This window comes from Phoca vitulina, unplaced genomic scaffold (assembly GCF_004348235.1).
Source record: "Phoca vitulina isolate PV1807 unplaced genomic scaffold, GSC_HSeal_1.0 scaffold1, whole genome shotgun sequence".
Classification (NCBI taxonomy): Eukaryota; Metazoa; Chordata; class Mammalia; order Carnivora; family Phocidae; genus Phoca; species Phoca vitulina.
In genome coordinates this window covers 14,223,969-14,247,220 of record NW_022589704.1, presented here as the reverse complement: position 1 = coordinate 14,247,220, position 23,252 = coordinate 14,223,969, and positions in this window count along the sequence as shown.

Genomic DNA, 23,252 nt, shown 5'->3' with positions numbered 1-23,252 from the left:
CCCTCTCTTTCTCTCCCTCCCTGTCAAATAAAGTCTTTAAAAAAAAAAAAAAAAGAAAGAAATGTTGGCATCTTGGTAATAAATCACTTGAGACAATGCTAAGTCATTCTGAGAAAGGGATAAGGAAATAGACATTTAGTATTGAAGTTTCAAGGTAGAGATAGTGCCAGAACTTAGTTGGAAAGTGACATTTGCTGTAGATAAAGTTTATTGAGAGAGAGCAGTTTCCTATCATGAGAATTTTTTCAGTCTCATGAAATTTGGCAGCTTCCTTCTAAAGAAGTGGGGTAGAGGCCAGCACCACTGGCCAAAGTGGTTAGTTATTGGTGAGTGTATCGAGGTGTGAGGGTCTCACCTTTGTTCAAAGCAAATTCAGGCTGGCCCACCTCACTCATGGGACTCAAGAGCCCTCAGAGGTCCACGGAGGTGCCACTCATAAGCTTAACAGCAGAAGGATGAGCAGGGCACACCACATTATGTGGCAATAGTTGGGGAATGGCGTGCTGGAGCCTTTGGGATCCCTCAGCCCAGAAAACCTGGGAATCAGCCCCCTCCTGACCTAATCTAGACAACATGAGAGAAAACATGAGGCAAGATTACAAAGGGCATTGGCATTAAACTGACGCAGGGGAAACAAGATGTGAGACCTTGGCTTTCTTGACGATAAAATTGGGGCTAGCCTCTGACCACCGAGTGAATGTGACTGTTTGAAACAGAAGACTTCCCTTTGAGATGTGAGGTTGATTTGGCTCCAACACCCATTTCTTCCCTGATTGTCGGGGTTGATGGGGTTGTAAGGTTGCTTAGGTGGCTCACCTGGCTGGCTATGAGGAGGCTCTTTCCTTCCCAAGCCGGCATCCTCTCTTCTGTAACCCTTTGTGACCTACAGATACAACTTCTCTTCTAAACCTTCCAGCTTATGAGACTCCTCCTCCCCTCCTTCCCACTCTCACTTCTACAGAAAAGGCATCAAGATCAACCAGGGCCTCAGAGCCACATTTCAACTCTAAATGATTGTGGTTTGTTTTTACAATAAGGAGGAGGAGTGAGTGGGCACATACTCTTTTGGAATTTGAAAGAAATTTCCTTGCCTAGAGGGCTGATGACTTGGGCTTCAGTTCTCCCTTCCTTTCTAAATGTGCTTCTTAAGGAATAACCCAGAAAAACCATCCCTAGTCATCAGCAGTCAAACATGTGAAAATTGTGAGCTCATCTGAATCACCTTTCTAGTAAGGGCAGAACCAAGCAGAAGTCCGTTTGGGGCACCTGTTGAAGAATAGTAACTCTTGCCTTCAAGTGATCTTGAAGAGCTCATTTTCATTAGCAACGGAACAGAAGAGTACAGATTTTCCTTGACTTGCAATGGGTTTACACCCCAATAAACCCATAGGGAGTTGAAAATGCCATTGAGTCAAAAATGCATTTGATATACCTAACCTACATCATAGCTCAGTGTAGCCTACCTTAAAAATTCTCAGAATACTTACATTGGGCTACAGTTGAGCTAAATAATCTGACACAAAGACCATTTTATGATAAAACATTAAATATCTCATGTAATTTACTGAATACTATACTGAAAGTGAAGAGCAGGGTGGTTGTATGGGGACAGAATGGTGGTAAGTGTATCAGTTGTTCACCTTTGTCATCATGAGGCTGATGAGGAGCTGCGGCCACTGTCACTTCCCAGCTTCACAAGAGTATCACATGGTGTATCACTAGCCTGCAAAAAGATCAAAATCCAAATTTTGAAATATGGTTTCTACCAAATGCATATTGCTTCTCCACCATCATAAAGTGGACAAATCATAAGTCGAACAATCATGAGTCAGGGACCATCTGTATTAATAATCAAGATGAACACTATAAGAAACAAAAGGAAAAAATAACATACAGGGATGGGGGAAAAAGGTAGAAGAAAAGTAAAAAATTAATAAGGCTCTGAAAGCCTGATGTTACAGCTCAGTTTTAAAAAAATTTCATATTTTTATATGAAATTCCATTCACCAAAGACTTTCTGGGGGGTTTATTGTGTCCTAGGCAATCTGCTAAGTTCAGGAAATAGAAAGATGAGTAAGACCAAATCTCTCTCCCAGAAAAACTATGTTAAGCACACAGTAAACATTCAATAAATGTCAGTTCTCTTTTTCTGCTAGTGAGAGAAATTCTGAACTAATGAATATTTATTGTGGATGGCTGAGGGTTTCTAAAAATAGTACACTCTGGAAGAGAAGGCTAGCTCTCCCCCAAATACATCCTCATCTCCTATGACCAAGCACATTAATAGACTACATTTCCCAGCCCCCTTTGCAAATAAGTGTGACCATGTGATTAAGTTCTAGCCAATGGCATGTGATCAGAAGTAATGAGTTGTTTCTGGGCTGAGGATTTTTAATAAATGGCTGTACCTTCTCTGACCAGTTTCTTGATTACCTCATCATGTATAATAGACAATTTTATCACAGGCGAAGGTAGAAGATGTGACCCATCCCTGAAGAAGTTTTTAATAGGGGGCTGGGCATGATCAAATTTGTCACAAGTAAAAATTTCCTGAAGACACGTAGGAGATGGTTTGCCGCAGGGCAAGACCACAGGGCAAGAAGACAAGTTAACAGGCTACCGCAAAAATTCAGGTGAGAAATGATGCGGGTCTGAATTCAGCAATGCCTCTGGGTGTGAAGCAAAGGAGGCTAATTAAAAATTATATCTTCAGACCTCAGTTGCTAGAAGTTGTCGGAAGGCAGATGGGATTGGGAAACATGCCTGTAATCCCGAGACACAGCCAGGAAGAAAGGCTCCTACCACTTTTTCCACTTCTTCCTCTTCCTCATGCTCCTTGTTCTCCCCACGCCCGATTATTTTCCATTTTTCAAACATCAGGATATACCCCTGAGTGCACATACAAGGGAGTCGACGTTAGTGAAAATTCCAAATCCTATGATTGCACTCCAATACAAACCATAGTCAAATACCACTAAAAATTATTTATAAAAATGTCTTTAGTCAGCAGCTCCTTAACTAGTCATTGGAAGGAATCTCACTAGAGAAAAATACTAATAAATAGAAAGCACTCAAAGGGGAACAAGCATAAGGAAGTTTTAGTCTAGGATTGGGAAAAGCAGAACAGAAAAAGATAAGGAGGAAAATATTTAAACGCATCACTTATAAAATTTTTTAATGGAAGGAAAATGGATGAAAAACAGATTTGAGGCTTAAGAACTGAGTTAGGCACTAGGATACTGCAAAGGGCTTGATGCCCTAAATCATTGCCAGGATACGGGTCTTAATTAGGCAATTGAAATATTTTCAATAATCCACTATAGCAAAGCGCACTAGCATTGTCAGTCCGAACATCAGAAATTGAAATGATATCTCTTGACCTTGATTTTATAAAGATGTTTTTCCTAGATCAAAGTAAGGAGTGCCTTTGCAAAAGTTCAGAAATATACTGTTTCCCGATTTAGCATCTTTCCTTTGACCTCACATTCAGCTGTACAACTGTGGTACTCCTTTAGGTATCTATTAATATTCCTAGCACTTACTATATGATTGATTTGTGAATCCTAAATTAGCTATTCAAACTTTTAAGAAAAACTACAAGCCCAATGTATAACTCTTTAACAACATCAATTTAGGAAAGAGACAAATTATTTTGGCAGCCCTGAGAGGTTCTAGCTTTGATTATAAGGAAAGGAAAATTTTTTAAAAATGCCTTTCTGTCTCATAGTGTTCTTAGTAGACAGAAAAATAGTTCATACTTTGAAGATAAAATGTAGAGTCAGATTCAGAAGGAAAATATCTGCCAATAGAAACAGCAATGAGAATTAGTTAAATATCCTGGAAAAGTAAGATTTAGCCCAACTCTGTTGATATTACTTAGTAAGATTGGACACCAGAATTGGCAAAAAAATATTTCTTATTCAACTATTTTATGGAAATCCTATGAAAATAATGGGAAACAGAAACATTTAATTGCTTCACCAGAGAGAATGTGCATTCCTTCTCTTCTACCCTCAACATTCTCTGAATCTATAGAAAAGTTTTGGAAGGAGAATACATTTTAAAAATCCTCAATATGTGAAACAGATATGAAAGTTAACTGTGAAGCAAGGTTTTATATAGCAAACTTTTTTCCGCTGACTTTCTTCTTAAAATGGAATCGATACATTCTACTGCTTCAAAACACAAATGACTTCCAAAAGGAAATAAAAATTGAACCCAAGAATGCCACGCATCTCCTCTATAGCATGAATTTAAAGTAAATTAAATTGGCTATGTTACTCATAGTAACACAAAAATAAGAATGCCATGAGTGAAAGTTACCGAAATGTGAAGCCACTGGGCGAGGGTGTGGCATTTGCAAGCACCCCAGGCTTACCAATATGGTCCTAATTCCCATGGATATGAGTCTGTCCCAATTCAGGTTTCCAGTTTATGGCTTGTTTTAAGGCTTGCTGCCACTTACTAACTTCTATAAGCTGAGTTTGCATGAATTTATTGCTCCGTGATCATTAAATTGTTTAGGACTGGTTATTAGCACTAAGTGAATGAGCCACTATACAGTAATAACTACAGCAGGGCTGCTTTAAAGGTGTGGTCTCAAAACTTTTGGTACCAGTCTTAGGGCAGAAACTCAGACTAACCATCAAGGAGCATCTTGTTCAGCTACAAATAGACCAAAGTAATCAAAGGTGGATCAGAATTGCTTATTTATTTATTTATTTATTTATTTATTTATTTATTTATTTGAGAGATTGAGAGAGAGAGAGAGCACAAGCAGAAGGAGAGGGAGAAGCAGGTTCTCCGCTGAGCAGGGAGCCCAACGCGGGGCTCCATCCCAGGACCTCAGGATCATGACCTGAGCCAAAGGCAGCCGCTTAACCAACTGAGCCACCCAGGCGCCCCCAGAATTGTTTTTTAAAAGTCTCTCACCATAAGTAATTGAAAAGCACTGGTCTACACTGAATCAGGAGATAGAATCCTAGTCCATGTGTCTGCAGGTGGGGACAAGAAGATGCCAGATGAAGAGGGAAGAAATACTTTGATGATCTCAAAGTGTGTTTTTTTTAAAAAACTAAAATTTCCAAAGGGCAATGGGAACTTCTAAAACCACGGTCCACCTTCTGTATTTAGAATGTGGGGTCTAGTCAGAGGAAAACCATGTAGCCTAATGGTCAGTCCGACCGCTAATTTTCAAAATTGGTTACTAATGGTGAGTAGCACATAATACAAAGTCAATAAATCACCCAAAATCATATCATCCACAGATAATCATGCTAATATTTTGAGGAAAGCTTTTCTAAATTGTTTCCTGTATCGTGCAGTTCACTTAATACATCATGATTATCTCGCAAAGTCAATAAATATAGTTTTCCATCAACACTGTTAATAACTACAGAATATTCCATTTTATGAATATTCTATAATTTGTTTAACCAATCTGCAACTGTTGTGTATTTAGATTATTTATATATATCTTTCCATCTTTTTACTTTTAATCTCTTTGTGTCTTTATAAAGTGTGTTTTTTGTAGGCATGTATATTTGATCTTACTTTTTAATTCAATCTACAATCTCTACCTTTTAATTGGAGTATTAGACTATTCATGTTTAATGTTATTATTGATATGGTTGGGTTTAAATTTACCATCTTGCCTTTGTTTTCTATTTATCCCTCTGTGTTTTGTTTCCTTTCTCTTATTTTTCTCCCTTTTATTGTATTGAATATTTTCACAATTCCATTCAATCTCCTTTGTTGGCTTATTACCTCTGTTTGTTGTGTTATTATAGTAGTTGCTTAAGGTTTATAGTTTATGGGCACCTGGGTGGCTCAATCAGTTAAGCGGCTGCCTTCGGCTCAGGTCATGATCCCAGGGTCCTGGGACCGAGTCCCACATCGGGCTCCCTGCTCAGCGGGGAGTCTGCTTCTTCCTCTATCCCTCCCCGCTTCTGTGTGCACTCTTTCTCTCTCTCTCTCATGCTGTCTCATGTTCTCTTTCTCAAATAAATGAAATCTTTAAAATATAAGGTTTATAGTTTTCATATTTTACTGCTCAAAGTGTACTTTCAAGTGATACTATGTCATTTCACATATAGTAAAAATTTCACATTTCTCTCCTGCTGGCCTTTGTGCCACTTTTGTCTATACATTTTGCTTCTATGTATGTCATAAACCCACATAGATAGTCATGATTTTTGCTTTGCACAATTATCTTTTAAAGAGACTTCAATGATAAAAAAAAAAAAGTCTCTTATGTTTATCCACATATATATGTTTCAGTGTTCTTTTGTTACCTTTTCTATTGTTCTTTGTTTAGATCAAGATTTCCAGCTGGCATCATTTTTCTTCTGCCTAAGAGACCTGCCTCAGCATCTCTTATATGAGAGTTTGTCTGATGGTGATCACCCCTTTCTAGTTTTGTGCATCTCAAAATGTCTTTGTTTGGTCTTGGTTTGTGAAGGATAATTTTCCTGGGTATAGAATATGAGGTTGAAAGATTTTTTTTTTCTTTCAGTACATTAAATACAATACACTATCTTTTGGCATGAATTGCTTTGGTAAGAAATCTTCCATCCTCCTCTTCCCTGTTTCTTTGTGTGTTATGTGTTTCTCTTCCTCTGACTGCTTTTTTTTTTTTTAAAGATTATTTATTTATTTATTTGACAGAGAGAGAGAGCATAAGCAGGTGTAGCAGGTAGAGGGAGAGGGAGAAGCAGACTCCCTGCTGAGCAAGGAGCCCGATGCGGGGCTTGATCCCAGGACCCTGGGATCATGACCTGAGCCGAAGGCAGTTGCTTAACCAACTGAGCCACCCAGGCCCCCCCTTTGACTCTTTTAAGATTTATCTCTATCACTGTTTTTCAACAATATGGTTATGTTGGACATTGTATTCTTCTTTATGTTATTGTGCTGGAGGATTGTTGAGCTTCTTGAATATACAGGCTGCCAGTTTTTATCAGAGTTTCAGCTATTACTTTTCAAATATGTTTCCTATGCTCCCTCGTTCCCTTTCACAGACTCCAGTTCTATGTAGATATAGCGCCACTTAATCACGTCGCACGGTTCCCTGAGGCTCTCTTTTCATTTTCAGGAAATTATTTTCTCTCTGTGTGTTTCCAGTAGTTTCCTTGGTGTGTTTTCAAGTTCACCAATTGTCTTAGCTGGGGCTGCCATAACAAAATGCCATAGACTGATTGGCTTAAATGATAAACATGTGTTTCTCACAATTGGGAGGCCGAGAAGTTGATTTGATTCCTGCAGAGAGCCCTCCTCCTGGTGTGCGGAGGCCACCTTCTCACTGTGTCCTCACTTGGTGGAGAGGGAGTGATCCCTCTCTCATCCTCTTTTTATAAAGTCACAAATCCCATTATAGGGGCCCCACCCCATGACCTCACTTAACCCTAATTACCTCCCAAAGGCCCATCTCCAAAAAACCCTCACATCTGGGGTTAGAGCTTCAATATACAAATTTGGTGGTGGTGGTGGTTGTTGGTGGGGGGACACAATTCAGTCCATGGCACTAATCGTCATCTGGGGGGCAATTTCTAATCTGCTATTAATCCCATCTAGTATGTTTTTAATCTCAGACATTATAGTTTTCATTAGAAATGAAAGAGAAGTTTGGTTTGTGTCTCTTTTTTTTGTACCTTATGTCTTTGTATCTTTATGTCTTCCAGGTGCAAATTTTCCTCTAGCTTCTTGAACTTATAAAATACAGTCATAACAACACTACCATCTGGTCATTTCTGGCTTGATGTACATTTTTTTTATCATTAGGGGTTGTATTTTCCTGCTTCTTAGTATGCCTTCATCAAATGCTTAACATTGCGATTTTTAACTTGTTGGGTTCTGGGTATTTTTGTATTCCTCTAAGTATTCCTGAGCTTTGTTCTGGAACACAGTTAAGGTACTTGAAGACAGTTTTAATCTTTCAGATCGTACTTTTAAGTTTTGTCAAGTAGGTCCAGAACAGTGTTTCACCTGGCCCTACCTTTTCTCTACTACCGAGGGCACATGCTATCCCAGTACTGTTACTGAGACAGAGGCCTTCTGGGCACTCTGCCATAATTCCATGAATTATGAGGTCTTCTACCTTGGCTTGTTGGAACATGAACTATTCCTGACTGTATGAGAACAGGCCGGCATTTCTTCTGTATCTTGTCGGTGGTTTTTTTCCAGGTCTCAGGTAATTTATTCACACACGTTCCCTAATCAGTACTCAGCTGAAGACTTAAGGCGGAGCCCTCTGCAGAACTCCCCCTCTGTGCTTCTCTCTCCTCTCGGGGAATTTCCCCAGCAAGCTCCAGTCACCTTGGCCTTCCCAGGCTCCTATTTCCAGTTCTTCAACTCAGGTCGACCTCTGAGCTCTGCCTCAGTTCCCCCTCCTGGGCTCCATCCTGAAACCTCTATGTACACAGTAAAGCTAGAGTGACCATCACCCTCACCTCCCTGCTTCCCGCTTTACAAGGATCTCCCTACTTTGTAAAGTCTTAGAAAGCTTTGATTCCTATACGGTTTTCCAGTGTTTTGGTTGTTTCAGGCTGGAGGGTAAATACAGTTCCTCTCACTCCATCTTGACTGAAAGTGTCCTTTTTATTGATTTTTAAATTACTTTATATATTAAGAACCTCAACCTTTCATCTCTCTTATATATTGAGGGCTGGAGGCTCTATTGAACTGTCTTTGTGGAGTCAGTCCCGGAGCCCAGGTCAAAAGGAAGAAAACCAAGAAAGTATAAAACTCATATGGGTCCAAAGTCTGAGCTAGACATAAGCTAAATTGGTTTTCTCATTGGGAAGTTGTATAACAGTGATAGGTCATGTACTCAATTGGATTTCTATGTAATAGGAGACTTTGATAAATATACACCGAGAAATAAACTCTCCTGGAAATAGGTCGGGTCTATATGTTCAAGCAAATTAAAAACAAAATAAAAACAGCTAAATATGAAATAACTGAATTTAATTATTTAATTCATTTCTTCATCTAATAAAGATATTAAGCATTTACTATGTGCCTAGGGCTTTTTAAAACACAATTAATATCATTTGATATTAAATATGAATTACATACACTTCACTTGACACATGTCCAGAGGAAGGTACATCACTGACACCTGCTAAATGTAAGTGGTAGCAAGCATCAGGAGAGCTTTCAACCCTGTGAGGCACAGACAGACTTATTTTCAGTTACTGTTTGCCCTGAGAGGTTGAAGAAAAATAAAAGCAGATTGTTTTCAAATGAGGGCAAATAAGAGTTTATTGCAAATGTGTCACTTAACTATCAAAAGAAGGTGGGTGGGGAGAGGGGGTAACTGGGTGATGGGCATTCAGGAGGGCACTTGATGGAATGAGCACTCGGTGCTACATGCAACTCATGAATCACTAAACTCTACCTCTGAAACTAATCATAAACTAAATGGTAATTAATTGATTTTAAATAAATAAATAAAGAAAGAAATATGGAAATATTTTGCCCCTAGTAAACTATGTATAGTGTTAGTGTATCAGGTATCTATATTAAGAAATTCAGTACTTCAAAGATGACTAATTCTGCCATTTAAATCTCCGTAGTACTTTGTTCAGAATGAAAGTTATGACATTTCCAAAGTTATAGATGTTGCACCCGAGGGTAAAAACGGTCCAAAAATTTTAGGTTTGGATTATTTATTAGAATACAGTTAAATTTCAGTATGATATCCCGAAGTACAGGCAGATTCCCCCAATTTCACCTAATTATTTTCATTACCAACCCAACATAATCAATACAACGCATATCAGTATCCACTATAATTAAGTCATTTGCTACAATTAATGATCACAAATTGCTTGTTAATAGACTCTTTAGTTTAGAATAATTTTACGTTTACAGAAAAACTGCAGACAATACAGAGTTCCCATACACCAGCCCCCCCCAAATAATTTCCCTTAATGTTAACCTTTTACATAAACTACTATGGTACATGCGCCAAAATAAGGAACAAAACATTGGCACATAACTAGTAACTAAACGCCAGTTGTGTGGAAAAACTCAAAAATTATTCACGTGGGTGTAAACCTATGCTTTTTTTAAGGAAAAACTACTAGCATGTTGGCTAATACTACCGTTAACTTCTAGAGATTAGCTCTTGCATTGGGTTATTAGAAGAGTTGAAAGTAAATTGATTTGGACAGAATCTAAAATGAAATCTTGGATGAGAGCTGTTGTGCCTCTGTAGGCTGAACTTGAACTTGAGGGACACAGCAGCAGGTCACCTGGGTGGCTCAGTCTGTTAAAGCGTCCAGCTCTTGCTCTCAGCTCAGGTCATATCTCAGGGTGGGATCGAGCCCTGCATCAGGCTCCACGCTCAGCTTGGAGTCTGCTTGTCCCTCTCCCTCTGCTCCTTGCCCCACTTGCTCTCTCTCAGATAAATAAAATCCTTAAAGAAAAAAAATAGGCACAGCAGCACCATTAAGTGCCAGCTGACTCCAGGAAAGTTGATTTTCCAGTTTTTCCAACTGGAAAGGATTTTCCAAGGATTTTGAAGTGCTTTGGATTTACTTTTTTTTTTTAATGCAATAAAAATTTGAGTAAATTGTAATTTGCTCAAATTGTACTTATCCTTACATTTTCTTAACAAAGACAAGGGTTCATTACTTGGCAAAATATTTTTTTTTCTGTTTATGTATTAATGCACACATAAAAGTAATCAAATCACACTTATATTTGCATTTTTGTGAATGGCCTTTATTGAAAAGAATAAGATTTTGTGAAATCTTATTGGATTTCTATGTAATAGGAGACTTTGATAAATATACACCGAGAAATAAACTCGTGGTGGAAAATCTGGGATGTATAGCTTTTGTCTCCATGGCAACCAACTAACTGGTTGCACCTGGCCCTCCAGGGTAATTAATTTCTTGTGTGCTGGGATGGTCTGCTGCTTGTCAAGGCCAGCAAAAAAAGAAACAAGATGACCTTTCTTTAAAACAAAACAAACTTAAATCTCACATAGAGGAATTAGACTTTGGGGTATGCTCTAATTTCACTCTTGCAGTGGGTTTTAGATTTGAGCAATAAAATGAGAGGCCAGATTTTGAGTTCCGTTGTTTCAGAGAGATTATGTCAGCCATATTTGTAGGATCTAAAGGATTTTTTTCCCTGCTTGAATTAATTCAGCTAAACCAATACCTGTTTATGGGTATATACATGCACAATGTGCTTCACCTAAAAAGAGAAGGGAAATATCAGAGATCTATTTACTAAATATCCAAAAACTGGCTATCTTTAGCTATGATGGCACCTTAGGACCACCTGAACTCTTTTAAAACAAACCAGTGTCTGAGCCCCATCCTTCAGAAATTCCGATTTAATTCATTCGGGGTGGGGCCCAGGTGCCAGTAGTTTTCAAAAGCTGATTTGAATGTGTAACCATAATTAAGAATCAGGATTAGATAGTATGTATACTAACTTAGTTAGCTTTGACCCAATGAAGTAAATTCTTTGTAGATAAAGATTGGGTAAATATATGATATTTATTAAAGTGAGTTACTGTTAGTTACTTAATATCCCTTCTGTGCTACAAACAGATGAAAGCTTCAGGGAATGCTTCAGGTAGTAGATTTAAAAGATTATGTTCTTTCTGGTTTGGGATTTTTTTTTTTAAATCCAACTGAGATATAATTTAAATTTGGGGGATATACCTTCCATCTGAGGAAGTTATATGTCTGAATCTCAGTGAGCCTCATTTTAGAAAGTTTTCCCAGCTGTATGCTGGACCCAGATCCGAGTATAAAATTTTCAGAAATTTTGCTAGGTGGCCCTTAAATTGTTAGTAGCTTGAAATTGGCCCTGGTGGGAATATTTACACCATAGTAATTAGCAAATGTTTACAAATCAGGACTTCATTTCTTCTGGAGAGTTGTTAAATATCTACCTGTAAACTACTGGTTTTCAACTATGAAGGTGAGATCAAAGGGGCAAAATTTGACTGGGCTTCAAATATTTGTCAACTTCTTGTTTTTGCAGATATGGAAACTGAGGCTCAGAGAGTTTAAATGACTTGTTGAGAAAATTGTTGGTGGACCCAAGAATAGTAGTCAGTTCACTAGAGTGTCTATCATATCTGTCCTGATTCCAGTCTATACAGCAAATGCTTTGAAATGTAAGCTCATAATTTTACAAATAAGCATCCATCCACACAATATTATTTTAGGGGCACAAGGTATTTGTTGTTAAGATGTCAAAATCCTAGAAAAACTATAATACATCTAGACAATGGGATACTATGCATCCGTAAGAAAGAATGAGAGACTTCTGTGTACTGATATGGGAAGATCTCCTGTGTACATTTATAAGAGAAGCAAGCAAGGTATAGAACAGTATAGTGATGTGCTATCTTTTGTTGACGATGGAAGAAATAAGAATGTACATGATTGTATTTGCAAAAAACGAAATACTAAGGATAAGCAAGAACCTAATAAAAATGGCTCCTCAATAGGATGCTAAGGAAACAGGGCAGCAGAGACAAGATGTCTCTGTGTTGAAAACCAAATGAAGGCTTTGACAACTAACAGCTGGTAACAACCCACAGTGTTCCTTATAAACATAAACAATTTCACAGAATTTCAACATCAGATGAGGTCACACCATGACCATGATGGAACCAAGCCCAAATAAGACCATTCTGTATTATGTCTGAACGTAGACAAAAAACAAGGACACCATGCAACCACAAAAGCAACAAAATATCCTTCTCTCCTTGCTAACATGAGTAACTAGTCTTTCTCTACCATGACAACTCTAGCTCCATTTCGTTCCTCCTGCCTCCTAGATAAAAATTCTCAATCACTGAATGGTCCCCATTGCCTTCTAGCACCTAACTTGGCCATTGGTTAAGTTTGGGAACATCCCAAAGCATAATCATTCTAGAATGTATGGAGCTTATGAATAAATAATAATAAATTCATAAAAGAGAAAGCAGAGTTATACCAACTTGATTTTATTATTATCTAATATAATGAGCCATATCACTGTATTTTCAATAAGTACAAAGAAACTAAGTGAACACCATACCAATCAGAAATGGTGTAAGAGATGATGAAATGGAAGTAAATTGAGAAAGACATATTTGACTACAAAATTTAGCTCACAGCTTGGAATCTTCTCTAGTTAAAAATAAGTGGTCTTCTTTTGGGCCAGTGTGAATAAGCTCAAAATAAGTATTTAACATGCTTGCCAGGCTCTTTTGACTTCATCTCTGCAATGAGGTGAGTAGTATTCTTCATTCAGCACCCAGTCTCTGAACATCAACTCTGTACCAAGCATGAAGGATTCAAAGATGAATAGGATCTGGTCCCAGAATTTGCTTCCTAAAAGGTGAGCCTTCCTTCTCCTTCCTCCTCCTTCTCAGTTCTGTTCAGACATCTACTACCGAGAAAAGCTTCTCTGCAGTTACTTGAACCGTGTCTGCCTTCTGTCTCCAAGCATGACTAGTGGCTCTTGGAAGAGAGGGACTACATGTGTCCTAATCACCATTACATTCCCAGTGCCCAGCAAAACATCTGATACAAGTAGACTCTTGTATTAGGTTGAATAATGTCCCCCACCCCCACCCCAGGGTTCACATCCACCCGGAACCTTAGAATATGACCTTATTTGGAAATAGGGTCTTTACAGATGTAGTTAGTTAAGATAAGGTCATACTGAATTAGGTGAGCCTTAAATCCAACATGACTGGTGTCCTTATAAGAAGAGAAGATACACAGAGGCATGCATACAGAAGGAAGGAGTTCACGTGATGACAGGAGAGAGTGGGGTGAAGTTGCTGCAAGACAAAGAAAGCCAAGGATTGCAAGAAGCCACCAGAAGTCAGGAAGACTCAAAGAAGAGAAGAGAAGGAAAAATTTGCAATGGCTTTCTCAGGTTTTCAAGATCTTTTTGAAAGCATTAAGAACCTAGGTCTCCAAGCAACTTGGAAGGCATATGGCACAGTAGTTAAGGAACAGGACTTCCAACCAGACTCTCTGGGCTTGAGTCCGGGTCCTACCACTTGCTACACTTAGAGTGTTAGGCCAGTGACTTAACCTCTCTGTGCTCAGTTTCCACATCTGTAAAATGAGGAAAGTGATAATCACTACCCTTGATTGTGAAGAAGATTTAATGAGAATAGACACGTAAAGTATGAACCTGCACTATTGAACATATAGCCATGAGCCATACATGACTATTGACCACTTGAAATAATGGCTCCTCCAAATTGAGATGTGCTTTAAGTAAAATTCACACCAGATTTTGAATGCTTAGTATGAAGAAAAGAATACAAACATCTCGTTAGTATTCCTTTTAGATTAATCACATGTTGAAATGAGAATATTTTTAATGTGTTGGATCCAAGAAAATACATTATTAAAGTTAACTTCATCTTTTGTTTGAATGAGTGTGTGTGTATGTGTCTACTAGAAAGTTTAAAATTACATATATGGTTCAAATGCACAGCTCACATTATACTTTTATTGAACAGCCCTGGAATAAATTATGTCTGGGCACAAACAAAATTACTTCCATTTAATATGTAGAATCATTATAAAATTTTAATGTTGGATACTGATTCAGCAGCAGGATATGGGGCGCCTGGGGCTCAGTCGGTTAAGCATCTGCCTTAGGCTCAGGTCATGATCCTGGATTCCCAGATTGAGCCCCACATCAAGCCCCACATTGGGCCCCCTGCTCAGTGGGGAGTCTGCTACTCCCTCTGCCCCTCCTCCCGTTTGTGCTCTCTCTCTTGTGCACGTGCTCTCTCTCTCTCAAATAAATAAAATCTTAAAAAAAAAGAAGCAGGATGTAAAAGATTAATGTGGGGGCAGTGAAATAATTCTGTGCATAAGAAAGATTCTGTAGTGTTATTGGCCCACTAGAGACGCCTCTCTCATGTCATTTGTCTGTTCTCCCTCAGTTACCAGTAAGTGAGCACTTGCTACGTGTCAGGCTTTATACTAAGTATTTGGCACTCACCGTCTCATTGAATAATATAGGCTATGATTTGCTAATCACATACATAGCTTACGATACATAATGTGTTATTGAGAGCTGATGTCAAGGTTTCTATTATGTTAGTATACATCACTTGCTCTTGAACGATGATACTCCCTAGGAAAGAAATGGCAGTCACAGCAAATGTGTCCCTGTCCCAGCCCTAGTGAACACCTCTGATCCCAGTATGTCCTTGGGAATGTGATTCAGATCTGAACATTATCTGATTCATCTTAGTGGGAAAAGGGCAAAAATCCCTTCTGGAAAAAGAGCAGAAGACTTGAAAACCTTCTAAAGCCTGGCATTTCCTGGAAGCACCACTGACCCTTAAACCTTAAAGCTCCATGCCCTCCAGACCTGAAATAGAAATTGACTTAAAGAGTATTTCTTTTCTTTTGAGTTGAGGTGCTGAAAAAAATCCTCCCCACCCAGTTTCTTTTATATTTCAATTGAATTAATCCCTAAAGGAATTTTCATCTCCCATCAATAGGTGATATAAAGCCATGGCATCTACACAGAGTCAAGAAAAAGGGAAGAAACAAGTGTCAATCTTGTCTCTGTTGGGGTGACATCTAAGCTGTGTACTCTTCGCAGAAATAAGATGGGGCATTAGATTTTCTTGGCATTGAATTTGTAGTCCCTGAGCCAAAAGGAGCAAAACCATTGTGCGTTTTGGATAAGGCTTTATGGCGTTATCTCTGGAAGATACCAGAGTGATGGTACCTCTTTCCATTTACACTGGGCACCAGAACAACCTCTTCTTCCTTGTTGCAAGATAGAATGAGAATGAGAAAACTGGCTGGGGCTGCTGGAGTGAGAGTGGATGAGGGATACTGGTTAGATACCTTTTTTGCAGTGCCTCTGGAGAGGGCCCAGGTAAGTTCAAGAGCTGGATAGTAGGAATTTGAGAGTGTTTTTCATTTGGGCTGGATATTTGTAAGAATGGGAATATCTTACTGGGGGACTTTCTCAAATTCCTGCGACCAAGTCTATAGACTTGTTTCCTTTTCCTTCATCCTTAACATCTTCTTTTCTGTAGAATAAAGAGATGACCCCTCCACCTCTGAAGGCCAGTCCTCCATGTTCAGATTGGCTTTGTTTTCTTCCAGTCTTCCCTTTACAGTGTGGTTCCTCTGGAACCCCACAGTCTCTCCCAGGAGCTGTTCTTTCTTTCTTCTACCCTTCATGACTGAGTTGTCTGTACTTGCTGTTTCTGCTTCCCCACCTGCTCTGTCCCCATGTAATACTACTTCTACTGAATAGTTCTCAGGGAGAGAGACCCAGATGGCCAAATCCAATGGCTGTTTTGCCATTTTTATATTGCTTGGAATCCCAGTAATATTCCAGTTGACTCCCACCATCTTGAAATATTTCTTCCCCCGTGACACAACAGTTTTTTGGCTTTCCAGTAACCTCCCTGCCCCACCTCAGACTTTTTCGCTGGACTTTTAATATTGGAATAATACAAGGTTCACCACTAGGCCTAAATGTCTTCTTCCTTGATTCTTTTCCAAGGCTATCTTACCCATGCCTGGGGCTCCTCATGTCCAATTGTTCACTCTGAATTTTGTCTCCAGCTCAAATCTCTCTTCCAAGTCCAGACAGATGGTATATCCAACTATCTACTCAGCTTTTCCACTTGAATGTCTCAGAGTCCCCTCAAATCCCCAATCTCTCTCCATGCCCTTCTCCCCATGCCATCCCAGTCCTGGCCCTGCTGAGATGGCATACACTGGTTCTTTCCCAGCACATGCCATCTAAGGGATGGTTCCACTCTCCACCCAAAACACAAGTAGAAACCCAAGCCTCATATTTTGTATTTCTTTCTTCCTCACCCCTTCTATCCAATTAATCACCAATTTCCACTTTATCTGAACGACCCTACTGGGCTCATGCAAAAAGCCTTTTTACTGGTGTCCCCCACCCACACTCCTCCAACTAAAATCCCACAATATAGCCAAGATGAATCTCAACATTCACACACATTGAAATCTCAACATTCACACACATTAATTCATCCCCTTACGTAAAACTCTAAAATTGCCTTTTATTTCTGTTTGGATATGTCTCAATCCTTAAAAGAGCTCACAAGCCCCTACATTATCTGGCCCACTGTCCACTAGCCTCTCTCATGCCCATCTCCCCCTACCTCCTCTCTCTCCCACCACACCCATTTGGGGGCTCATCCACAAAGCCACACTCATTTCTGCTCAGAATCGTCACATATTTAATCCTCCCTTTCTTCCAACTCCTCTCCCTACGCCTGTGCACCCTTCAGATCTCAGCTGAATTGTGTGTGTGTGTGTGTGTGTGTTGGATTCATATCCCCCAACAAGACCAGTTCCCTATGATACATGCTTTTTCATATAAGTATTTGAATCTTCACTCTCTGATCTTTTAAGCCTTTTGAGAATTATAGCTAAATTGCTAATGATATATGTGCTGCTGAAGTGAACACATTAAATTACTAATTATAAAATTAGTATTTCAATGCTCATTTCTCCTCTCCATGAAGACAGAGAGAAAATTGTTTGTTTGTTTTACTGCTGACTCTCTTTACATAGCACGTAGAAGTTATCTCATAAATACCTGTTCAGTGAATAACCAACATCCAGATGACACAGGGAGAAGACAAGAATTTTCTTAAATATATGTCTACAATATTGCATGCTTTATCATTTATTTTTAAGTGAATTTTAAATGAAGTTACAGATAGTTAAGTAAAAATTTGAGCGATTAAAGGATTTCTGAAGTCAACCCATGATTACATAAATTTACAGTAATTTATGACCTACTGCCATCACAGTTAAACAGAAGGGGGCAAATGAGTAGAATAGAGAACAAAGGAAGAATTTTAAAAATCAATAACAGTAGTAGTTGCAGTACTAAACCATTATTGACAACTTTACAGCTATGTATCTCCCTTAAAACTACAAATATAGATATCTTAATTTAATCCCTTTGAATGCAAGCTTTTTTTCATTATTGCCCCATTAGGAGCCATTTTATTTGTTTTCTACTCACCCTCCCCCCAATCCCAAGACATTTTAATACTGCAGATATACTATATATCTATGTATAGCATGTATATCTATGCTTTATGCATTAAAAAGTAAAATTTTTTATTCCCTGAGAACAAATTATGGTTCCCTTTGGGGTGATATTACCCCTGTTGAGAATGTATGAGTCAGAGTGATTGTCTCAACATAACAAGGGACATCAACAAATTAATAAGCACCCTTAAATTGATTTGTCAGAGGGCTGAAAAAATGTAGACCATGTCATTGCTGTCTTCCCACCTCTAGAAAGTTGTCTCCAGTTAGCCAGCTTGATATATGGAGCAAATTATCTGGCTATGGTAGCACACAGTTCCATGTGGGCACTAATGGCTCAATCAATGCTGTCTTTAGGCACAGGGGGGTATTTCATCCAGAACTAATTGTCCGATATTGGATCCCCAAATTACTGCAAACTTTGACAGCCCAGAATATTATTGAACCAAATGCAAGCTTGAGAATATAATAATATTAGCACAAAGCAAAGAATTTCTGGGTAGAAGGTAGAAGGTTTTTACTCAACTTACTGTTGTTACTATGAAATATAGAATCAGGGAGAAAGTATTAAACAGATATTATTTTGAGCAGATATACTTTTCGGGATAAAACAGCCTATTACCAATGATCATATTACTAAACATCTAAGAGTCAATCGTAGTTATCACTTGAATCCCTTTCAGTGATTGATACATTTGCTACATTTCCCCTGCCAAAAATGTCTTTCCCTGGACCTCTTTTCGAATCTTTTAAGAAAGCTTTTTTAAAAATTAAGAGTTGCATGTGTATAAGTCCGACTTTTTTATTGAGCAGGTCTTAAGGCTTTGAGGGACTTTGGGCTGGAAACCATGGGAATGGCTTTTGTAAATATCACATTAGCATAATAAGCAGCAGATTTTGGTTTTGCAGTGGGAATACACATTATCCAGTACTAAAAATAGATTATTGAGATTATCTTGAAATGAACTTCAGTAATCCCAGCACATAAAATGGAGCATATGGAAAAATCTTGTGTTCCAAGGGAGTTTCCCGCTCTGAGAACTAAGCAGGTGTGCTGTTGGACGCATTGTTTACCTAACTTTCAGACCTCTGAGACAAAATAGCTTCTTTTCATTTATGGTAAGATTCACAAAAGAAAAGGACCTCATCTCACTTGATTATCTGAAATTATGTAATTGTCTTGGAAGAAAAGCAAGAAGGACAGCAGTAAATAAATGGTTCCTTTTTTTAATTCCTTTTTTCAAAAAGATTTTATTTTAGAGAGAGAGAGAGAGAGTAATCGTGAGCAGGGGGAGAGACAGAGTGGGAGGGAGAGGGAAAGCAGACTCTGTGCTGAGCTCAGCTGAGCACAGAGCTGGATGTAGGGCTTGAGGCAGGGCTGGATTCTCCCAACCCTGAGATCATGACCTCAGCTGAAATCAAGAGTCTGATGCTTAACAGACTGAGCCACCCAGGCACCCCACAAATGGTTCATTTTATATGCGCTGAAGTATTAAGCACTATATTCTCCACAAACCTATAGAATATAGGGGAGACAAACAGAAACTCTGGGCTATAAATTGACCTGTCCCAAGAAGGCTTTTTAAATTTAAACCACACATCTTCACTAATTCTGATCCCTTCTTCTACTGGTACCAGCTGTCACTTCCAAACTCCCAACCTGGAGACCTGGACCCCTTTTAGGGTATACCCCACTCTCACACCCTTCTGAACATCCCTTTGAATAAACTATTTCAAGAACATATTAGCATGAAACCCCAATTATGATTTGGGCTATAGAGGCTCCTTCACACCTAAAAACTGTGTGAGCTTTTCCAGGAGAAACGTGCTTAATCCCAGGTCCTCAAAGCTGCACCCTGGTGGCACATGTCAGAAATTCACAGGGAAGAAGCATTAAGTATCACCCCGAAAGTATCCGAATCCTGGTAATTATGTAGAAGAGATTGTCGACAGTCACTGGGCATCAGAGTCAGGAGAGGGAATTTCAAGACATACAGATTCCCAGACAATCCAGTTCAATCAGTCTGAGGATGACTTCAGGCATTGTTTTTTAGATTAAAAAAAATTATCTCTAGATCATTCTAGGGGACAGCCAGGTTTGAGAACTGCTCTAGACAGAACTTGAGATGGGGTGAAGAATTCTCTCAGCGTGAGTGATGCTTAATTGATGTTGAAAAGTACCAAGGGGGTGGGAATCTTTATTCTGCTTCCTGAACCCCTGAGCATCTGATATTTCTGCATCTCTTATTAAAGGGGTTTGATTTGTGTATGGCCAGCTCTTTGACTCACCCACTCTCTCTGCCTGCCTGTCATCGACTGAACGTTTGTGTCCTCCCAGAATTCCTATGTTGGAGCTCTTATTCCCAATGCAATAGTATTTGGAGCCTTTGGGATGTAATTAGATTTAGATTAAATCCTGAGGGTTGAGCCTCCATGATGGGATTAATGCCTGGAGAAGAACACAAAGAAAGTGGCAGCCTGCAGTTCTCACCCGGAACTGAAGTGCAGGCACCTTGATCTTAGACCTCCTAGACTCCAGAACTGTGAGAAATAAATATCTGTTCAGTTGCCCAACCTATGGGATTTGTTACAGCTGCCCAAGCTGGTAAAGATACCGCCCTTGTGTAAACCATTATATACCGCTTCTATGTCATTCCTCATGGTGCTTAATGTGACCCCACACTTTGCAGAGTGTTTAATGGATGTTGTTGGTTCTCTATGATCAGATTTCTCAGCCCAAAAGGAAAACTCCAATTTTTGCCAGGTGACACTTTACCTGCTCCCAAATTTTGCTGGTTCCAGGATTCAGACAGGAGTTCCACGGATGGATTATAACTTCCAGAAAGACATGTGATCTTTTTGGAGCACTATACTTACCATTGTTGCAAATCTATGACATGGTGAACCCAGTGAGGTGTTAGTCACTCCATAAAGAAGATCAGTGTCAACCTCAGACCTCAGTATTCCTTGCAAAAACCCAGACTCCCAATATCCTTTAAAAATATATATATTGGATACATATATTTTTGGTTCTGAGTTGAATTTAGCTCCAAAACTTATTATAAATGCTTAAAGTGATTGCTTTTTATCAAAGTAAGGTGAAATATTCTTTACTGTCTTGCCTGGAGATCAATGCATGAATACAATTAACTTGCCTGAATGGGTTGAAGAAGTCTACTGGAAGCAGGGTGATACCCCTTGTGCATGCACATAGCTCATAAAAACACTTGTTTTAGCAAGGGCTTTTGGTGTTCAGGTAGGTATTTGGTTTTGAAGGGTTTACAAATAAGAAATCTTTAATTGAGCACTTACTTTGTTGCTGGGCTAGTGCTAGAGCCTTTGGGAAGGGCAGAACATATGAGCTTGGTCAAAGAAGAAGAGACGCAGACAATATGAAAATATTAATGAACCACACGAGGATTTTTTTTTTTTAAGAGAAAGAGAGAGAGCAGGGAGGGGCAAAGGGAGAGAGAGCCAGATGTGGGGCTCGATCTCACAATCCCAAGATAATGACTTGAGCTGAAATCAGGAGTTGGATGCTTAACCAACTGAGCCACCCAGGCACCCCAAGCCACACAGGGATTCTGAGGAGAGGGAGGTCAGTGAGAGCTAGCATCAGGAAAGGCTTCTTAAAGGAGGCAGGAGCTGAGGTGAGCACAGAAAGCTGTGAAAGATTTAAATAGAGATACGAAGAGTGCATTTCAGGCAAGAGGAGCTACATGTCTGAAAAAGTCAAGGCAGGAATTTGCAGTGTTCAAGATGATCAGGCAGACCTGGATGTGTGACCTTGAGTCCATTCCTAACCATGCTGAGCCTAACTTTGCTCCTGTCTTCACTGGAGGTGATAAGAATCAGCTAATCAGAATAACTCACAAGGAGTTTTTACCTTGTGATAATCCTCTGTGAGGATTAAGTGAAATCAGCCCTTAGAGGAGTGTCAGGAACAATGGGCATTCAGTAAAAAGTAGCATTGTCATTATACTTTTATTAATTATTATCATTATTATTTCATCAAGAGAAGTATCCAACAAGAAAAAAGGTGGGAGATACTATTGACCATAGTATGTGTCTAGATTATGGAATACTATAAATTTGAAAAGAAGGAATAATGAGAACTCAGTTTTTGCACAGGTGAATAACTTTATGGAAAAGAGTCAAGGAGACCCAGTAGGTAGGTTTGGGTTGTACTTAGGCAAAGGTGAGAAACATTCTATCTCTTACTGACTCAGTTATCGACTTAAAGACATCCTTTCATGAGAGAATAACCCTATGAAATGCCATCATTCACCCAGAAAGAGATTTGGGCAGAAATGTGTGACTTTTCTCACCTCACTTGTTAAAAGTCATAAAAGCCCCTTCTCAGTTATTATTAGAAAGAAAAATATGTTTTTCCAATGGCATACTATTCAGGGACTGGGAGTTTTTGTTCTGAACACCTCTTTCAGCAAGGGCATTATGTTATTATGACATGCTGAGATATCTATTTCTGGAGTTCTGGGGTGGTGTGGTTGTTTGGGTTTGGTTTGGGTTGGGTTTTTTGAGGAGGAAAAGAGGGGAAGTGAGTTGAGAGTAAAATGTTCCTGCCTAACAGAAGCCAATTCCATGATTTTAATTGGGAGGCGGTGTAGTGTCTCTTCATCTGAACAGTAAATCAGGACTTTCTGGGTCTGGCAAGCTCCGACAGCTGAAGTTAGCTTCTCTCTATTCTGGAGAAGCTGACCACTAAGTCCTCACACCAGCTGCAGATCTGACTGCAGAGCACGGCTTGGATTTCCAGTCACTCTCCACTCAACTCCCACCAGCAAATGCCACAAAACAGAGCCAGCTACACCTTGTGGGGGCTCTGGATCACTTTCAGGCTTCACAATTCTCTCTACCCTCAGCATTTTGACTCATTCAGCAGGAAAGTCAACACCTATTATTTCCAAGGGAAAGAGTCTCAAATTACAAAGTGCCCCAAACCAATCTCCTGTAGTTTCATATAGGGAAAAGAAAGAAAGAAGAAAAGGAAGGAAGGAAGGAAGGAAGGAAGGAAGGAAGGAAGGAAGGAAGGAAGGAAGGAAGAAAAGGAAAGAAAGAAAGAAAGAAAGAAAGAAAGAACAAACGAAAGAAATGAAGAAAGAAAGAAAAGAAAGAAAGAAGAAAAGAAAGAAAGAAAGAAAGAAAGAAAGAAAGAAAGAAAGAAAGAAA